The sequence below is a fragment of the Eutrema salsugineum genome, unplaced genomic scaffold (genome assembly GCF_000478725.1).
Source record: "Eutrema salsugineum unplaced genomic scaffold, Eutsalg1_0 scaffold_18, whole genome shotgun sequence".
Taxonomy (NCBI): domain Eukaryota; kingdom Viridiplantae; phylum Streptophyta; class Magnoliopsida; order Brassicales; family Brassicaceae; genus Eutrema; species Eutrema salsugineum.
In genome coordinates, this window is record NW_006256846.1 from 3,212,872 (window position 1) to 3,219,993 (window position 7,122).

The window sequence follows — 7,122 nt, forward strand, 5'->3', positions numbered from 1 at the left end:
TTAGAGAGAAATCGCAGCCCTAATACAAAACTACATGAAGTCTGAAATAAAAACAACACGAAGTTTGATTAAAAAATAAAACAGCGAGGCGTCCGTTCTAAATCCTAAGTGGTGCGCCTAAAACAACTAGTGCACAAGTCATTGTGACTTTGCACATTATTACCCATTAGTAACAACTTCTAAGTAACTCGACGTAGCAATGATTTCTGCCTCGCTAAAAACCTTGGAGAAGAACCTCCTTGCCTTCCAAAATCCTCACCAAGGAAAAGAGTACAGAATCATCACCTAAGTTACCTAGTCATTGTTACTGGGTTCTTCATTCTTCAAGAAGAGATATTGAAGATGTGAGCTCCAGCCTCCAGTTGATCGATGTCCTCTGCAGCTATGAGTGCGTGAGCCTCCTTCATCTCTCTAGCTCTGGAACGAGTAATCCTGCCAGCTACCTCTGGTTCCTCCTCCTCTGAGCTGGTCACGATCATATCAAAACCGCTGTAGATTGCGAGTCCTGCTGCGAGTTGGTCTTTTCTTGATTCAAGCCGCACACCCAGGTAGCACTCAGGCGTCCTCCAAGTTTTTCAGACCTTAAACACTTCTCTCAGCCCTCTCACATGCTCCATCTCATTTATCACTGAGCCATGGCCTCCAAAAATCACCTAAAACCTGAGACCAACTCACAAAACCCATCAAAAAGTTCTAAAACATAAAAGAAAAGAAGCAAAGAAAAGATCAAAAACATATTTACAAATGATAAGCTTGGGGTGTCTCCCAAGAGCACTTTGTTTAAAGTCTCTAAGTTTGACTTTGGAAACCTGTTTAACAGGCTGGTGGTGGATCAAGAAGGAGAACTGATGTAGCTTCCTCCTTCCCTTGTGAAACTAAGTAGTGCTTGATTCTTTGGCCATTTACTACAAACTCTTGACCATTCTTGCCTTCTAACACAACAGCTCCATATGACCTGACCTCAAGAACTTTAAAGGGACCAGACCATCTAGACTTAAGTTTCCAGGAAACAACTTAAGCCTAGAGTTGAACAGCAACACTAGATCACCTTCCTTGAATTCCCTTTTCAGAATCTTTTTGTCATGCAGAGCCTTGGTCTTTTCTTTATAAATCTTTGAGCTCTCAAAAGCCCCAAGCCTGATCTCTTCAAGTTCATGGAGTTGAATGACCCTTTTCTCTTGAGCTGTCTTGATATCAAAGTTCACCAACTTCACAGCCCACAAAGCCTTGTACTCCAGCTCAACAGGAAGGTGGCAGCTCTTCCTGTTGAAAGGTGATGTCCCAATTGGAGTTTTAAAGGCAGTTCTATAAGCCCACAATGCATCATCTAGCCTTTTGCTCCAATCTTTTCTGCCTGAGCTAACACTCCTCTCAAGAATGGCCTTAATCTGTCTATTGGATACTTCAACCTGGCCACTAGTTTGAGGATGATAAGGAGTAGCTACCTTGTGTTTCACTCCATGCTTTCTCAGCAATCCTTCCAAAGTCTTGTTCACAAAATGAGATCCTCCATCAGAAATAACAACCCTGGGTACTCCAAATCTTGGGAAGATAATGCTCTTGAACAACTTCACTACTACCTTGGAATCATTGGTAGGGGAAGCAATAGCCTCAACCCACTTGGACACATAGTCCACAGCCACAATAATGTACTGATTCCCATAAGATGAAATGAAAGGCCCCATGAAGTCAATTCCCCAGCAATCAAAGATCTCAACCTCTAGAATTGGGTTTTGAGGCATCTCACTCCTCTTTGAAATGTTTCTATGCCTCTGACAGGCATCACATGATGAAACAACCAGCTGAGCATCTTTGAACATTGTGGGCCACCAAAACCCACTCTGGAGAACCTTGGCCACAGTCTTGAATGCTCCCATGTGACCCCCAAAAGCTGAACCATGACACTCTTGCAACACAGGTTGCATCTCCTCCTCAGCAAGACACATTCTATACAGCTGATCTTTGTTTAGAACATACAAGTAGGGCTCATCCCAATGGTATCTTTGGACATCTCTGAAGAACTTCTTCCTGTGGTAAGCATCAAGTTCAGGTGGTTCCACTCCACAAGGAAGAAAGTTCACAATATCAGCAAACCAGGGCATTCTCTTTTCTTGGATGCTATCCACTTCTTCAAACTCCAAATAAGAGTGGAGCACCATCAGTGATTCCTCAGGAAGACTGTCATTAAGAGGGACTTCAGAGTCTACTCTCAACCTAGAGAGATGGTCTGCAGCTCCATTCTCTATACCCTTTTTGTCCTGTACTTCCATATCAAACTCCTGAAGTAGAAGAACCCATCTCAATAGTCTTGGCTTAGCATCTTTTTTGGTCATCAGATACCTGAGGGCTGCATGATCAGTATATACAATGACTTTTGATCCCACCAGGTAGCTTCTGAATTTATCAAAGGCAAAGACTATTGCCAGCATTTCCTTTTCAGTGGTAGCATACTTCTCTTGGGCAGAGTCAAGTGTTCTACAGGCAAAGTAGATGACATGAAGCTTCTTATCCTTCCTTTGGCCAAGTACAGCTCCAACTGCAAAATCAGATGCATCTGTCATAACCTCAAAAGGAAGGGACCAGTCTGGGGCTTGGACAATTGGTGCACTGACTAATGCATCCTTGATCATCTTGAAGGCCTCTTCACACTCAGCATCAAAGATGAAATCAACTTCTTTACACAACAGTCTTGTCAAGGGTCTGGCTATTCTTGAGAAATCTTTGATGAATCTTCTGTAAAACCCTGCATGCCCAAGGAAACTCCTTATCCCTTTAACTGAAGTGGGAGTTTGCAGATTCACCATCACTTCCACCTTTGCTCTGTCAACCTCTATGCCCTTCTCAGATATCTTATGCCCAAGTACAATTCCTTCCTGCACCATGAAGTGGCATTTCTCCCAATTCAACACCAAGTTATGGTGCTCACATCTCTCCAAGACCTGTGACAAATTAGAGAGACAATCCGAGACGGAGGAGCCATAGACACTAAAATCATCCATGAAAACCTCCACCTTCTCTTCAATGATGTCAGAGAAGATATGCATCATGCAACGTTGAAATGTGGCAGGAGCATTACAGAGACCAAAAGGCATGCGCCTGTATGCAAATGTGCTATAAGGGCAAGTGAATGTTGTTTTCGCTTGATCTCTTGGATCTATTGGGATTTGAAAGAATCCAGAGTACCCATCGAGAAAACAAAAGAAGGGGTGGTTTGCAAGCCTCTCTAACATCTGATCAATGAAAGGCAAAGGAAAATGATCCTTTCTAGAGGCTGCATTGAGCTTTCTATAGTCTATACACATTCTGTGTCCTGTTACAGTCCTAGTAGCTATCAGCTCATCCTTCTCGTTTTTAACCACTGTGATCCCACCTTTCTTGGGCACAACGTGTACAGGAGATACCCATCTTGAGTCAGAGATTGGGTAAATTATCCCTGCCTCAAGAAGCTTGAATATCTCCTTCTTAACCACCTCCTTGAGGTCTGGGTTAAGACGTCGTTGATGCTTAATAGAGGACATAGATTGGTCCTCCAGGTGTATCCTGTGGGTGCATATGGCAGGAGAGATCCCTCTAATATCAGCCAAAGAGTATCCTATGGCTCTCCTGAACTTTCTTATCTCACTAAGCAATGCACTCTCTTCATGCTCTAATAAGCTATCATTGATGATCACTGGATATGTGGAGTTTAAGCCCAAGAAGGCATACCTGAGCCCTGTTGGTAGAGGCTTGAGCTCAACAGGGGGTGCATCAGCCTCATTCCAATCCTTTTCCAAGCTGCATTGGCTGGTGTCTAATCATTTGATAGCCAAAACCTCAGACCCACTTTGTTCCAGCTCCAAAAACCTTGTCTCAGGACCAAGTTCTCTAGCATTGTCCAAATACAACTTGTACCCCTCACTTTCTTCTGCTAAGAGCCCATTGTCTCCTTGTTCCTGGGTTAGAGTAGCTTGAAGAGGGTCCTCAGTGTTCAGATCCTCAAGCAACTCATCAGCCAACTGATCCATTGTTTCCACATAGAAGCATTGACCTTCAATGGTGGGTTTCTTCATCATCTCATTCTCATCAAACTTGAACTTCTCAGACCCAAGTTGAAGCTCTATTATCCCACCTCTCACGTCAATAATAGCTCCTGCTGTGGCCAGGAATGGCCTGCCCAAGATAAGAGGATCAACTGGTTCCTCATCCATTTCCAGCACAACAAAATCAGTTGGAACCTCAAAACCACCTATCTTGACAGGCAGATCTTCCAACATACCAACAGGCAATCTAACTGATCTATCTGCAAGGATAAGAGAGATCCTTGCTGGTTTGAAGACTCTAAAGCCCACTTTCTTTGCTATGGAGAATGGCATCAAGCTGACTGATGCTCCTAGATCACAAAGACATCCAGAGAATAGAAGAGGTCCAATGGCACAAGGGAGTGTGAAACTCCCTGGATCAGTCAGCTTTCTTGTAATGGACTTCTTCTGAATGATAGCACTGCATTCATGACTTAGTACTAATCATATCTAATGGTTGTTAGACTTAATTAGGTGATTAGCAAAGGGATTATTGTCATGGGAATGAATTAATCTGATTAAGAAGCCTAGACTAAAGAGTAGCAAGTGTTGCATTATGTTCTTAGCATCATGAATCAATATCTAAAGCACCCTGATCAATGATCACATCTAGAGGTTTATCTTTCATCATTTGCTTTATTATCATCTTGTTTTGTTTACTTGCTTAGTTTATTAATCATAGCTTGTTTGTTTCTTGTTTATGCTTTCTTGTTGCTGGTTTCACCAAACTCATCTTTTATTCAGCTTGACTTAAGAACTTGTCACATAAACTAGTGTCTAGCAAACACACATTTGGATTGATACCCTTTGTACTACAAGTGACATAAGGGATTGATAACCCATCTAAGACCTAAAAAATCTTAGTTATCAATTGGCGCCGTTGCCATATTGTGTGGGCATTGTTAGCATTCGTTTCTGATATAGTTTTTGAGATCAAGTTTCTTTTGTTTTACTGATCACCTTTCAAGTTCTGTCTTTGTTTTCAGGTTTATGATCACAAGAAGCCAAGCAAGAAGACAAAGAGAAAGAGCTGTTCACTTAGTTAGGAATGGATCAGCAAGTTGGGAATGAGCATCAGGCTCAAGAAGCTGATCACGGTCAAAGAGCTGGTAATGGGATTGGAATTCAAGCTCAACAGGCTCAGGTAAATCAGAGACACGCTAATGGTAACCAGAACCAAGACCTACCTCAAGTTAACCAGCCAAAACCCTTACCCAACCCACCCATACGTCATCAGCCTCAACCAGTCTTTGTTGGTGAGAATGACCGAGCTTATGCACACTAGTATGGAGCAGAAATCAGGCCACCTCCTGTCCAAAACAACAACTTTGGGGTGAAGGCCTCTTTGATCAATATGGTTCAGAATCAGAAGTTCCATGGCTTACCTATGGAGGATCCCTTGGAGCATCTGGATCAGTTTGACAGAGTTTGTGATCTCACTAAGATCAATGGGGTATCTGAAGACAGCTTCAAACTGAGATTGTTCCAATTCAGCCTTGGAGATAAGGCACATCAGTGGGAAAAGAACCTCCCAAGAGGGTCCATCCACACATGGGAGCAATGCAAGATTGCCTTTCTATACAAGTTTTTCTCAAGATCAAGGACTGCAAAGCTAAGGAACAAGATTTCCAGGTTCACTCAACATTCTAATAAGACTTTTGGAGAAGCTTTGGACAGGTTTAGAAGCTGCACAAACAAGTGTCCACATCATGGCTTTTCAGAAGCCTCTCTCCTTAGCACTTTGTATAGAGGAGCTGTTCCTAAGATCAAGATTCAGTTGGACACAGCATCAAATGGAAATTTCTTGGCAAAAGAAATCAATGCACCTATGGAACTTGTTGAAAACTTAGCCATGAGCCAAGACACTTATGGGGAAGATTATGATATAAGCTATAGAGGAGAAGATTCTGGTAGACACCAAGGGCTGGAAGAGAAGATCAAAGTGCTGAATATCAAGCTTGACAAAGCCCTAGCTGTCACTCAATAGCCTATAAACTATGTGAGTGAGGAGAAGAGATGCTTCACAAATACAAATGAAGAGGGTCTCACTCAAGAGGAGTTGCACTTCATTGGGAATCAAAACAAGTTCAATGGTTACAACAACTTCAACAAACACCAGAACTTGTCCTATAGGAGCAACAATGTGGCCAACCCCCAAGACCAAATATACACTCCTCAAAGCTTTGTCAAACAGAATCAGTACCAAGGTAACTCCCAAAGTCAACAGAGTTTTCAGCAACCAACGGTTCAGAATCAAGGGAATAGCTTCACAAATCAATTCAGCCTACAGCCAAAGGCTCCTCCTCCTGGTTTTGCCCCACCACCTGTTCAACAAAGTCCTGATTTCAATGTTGTTCTCCAACAGCTCTTAATAGGACAACAAAAGATGGTATCCGACCTGGAGACACTAGGAGCTGAAATAAAGGCTATTAAAAAGAACAAGGGCATCTGCACTTTTGAACCACAAGTATCTCTTCCTGGTAAAGCTCTTCAAAACTCAAAAGATTACTGCAATGCCATCTACTCCAATGATGACCACTCAGCTGCTGTGCAAGAGATAGAAGACCTTCTCTATGGTCAATTCTCTAGTGAACCTTCACAAAGTCATGTGGATGAGAATGCCATTATAGAGGATTTCATGGGCTTCTTACATGAACTCAATGAGGACATTGAGAATGAAAGTGTGGGGGCAGCCGGTTCAGTTTTTCTGTTCAGCAAGGGAATGATCCAGTGTCTATTGAAACAAAGGAGCTGCCAACTGGTCAAGCAAAGCCAACAGATAGTGCCTCCACCTCTGAATCAACTCAGATGAAACCCACCTCCCTCCCAAAGCTAGGTAACCCAGGGAAGTTTACCATCTCTTGCACTCTTGGCAACTTTAAAGTGGAGAATGCTCTGTGTGATTCAGGCTCAAGTGTTAGTATAATGTCTAAGGAAATGATGGAGAAGCTAAAGGTCAAGTCTATAACTTCATACCCTTCTTCTATCACCTTTGGAGATTCCTACTCCAAGAAACTATATGGGTTTCTGGAAAACTATCCACTACAGGTTGGTGAATGCATAA

At 42.6% G+C, this 7,122-nt stretch overlaps 1 non-coding gene across 1 annotated transcript; it reads right to left on the reverse strand.

The window, feature by feature from the left end:
• Window positions 1-5,667: 5,667 nt before the first annotated feature.
• On the reverse strand, window positions 5,668-5,774 carry LOC112087360. Its single transcript, XR_002900044.1, has one exon. It is a non-coding gene; the product is annotated as a small nucleolar RNA R71 (small nucleolar RNA).
• Between the last annotated feature and the right edge of the window lie 1,348 nt (window positions 5,775-7,122).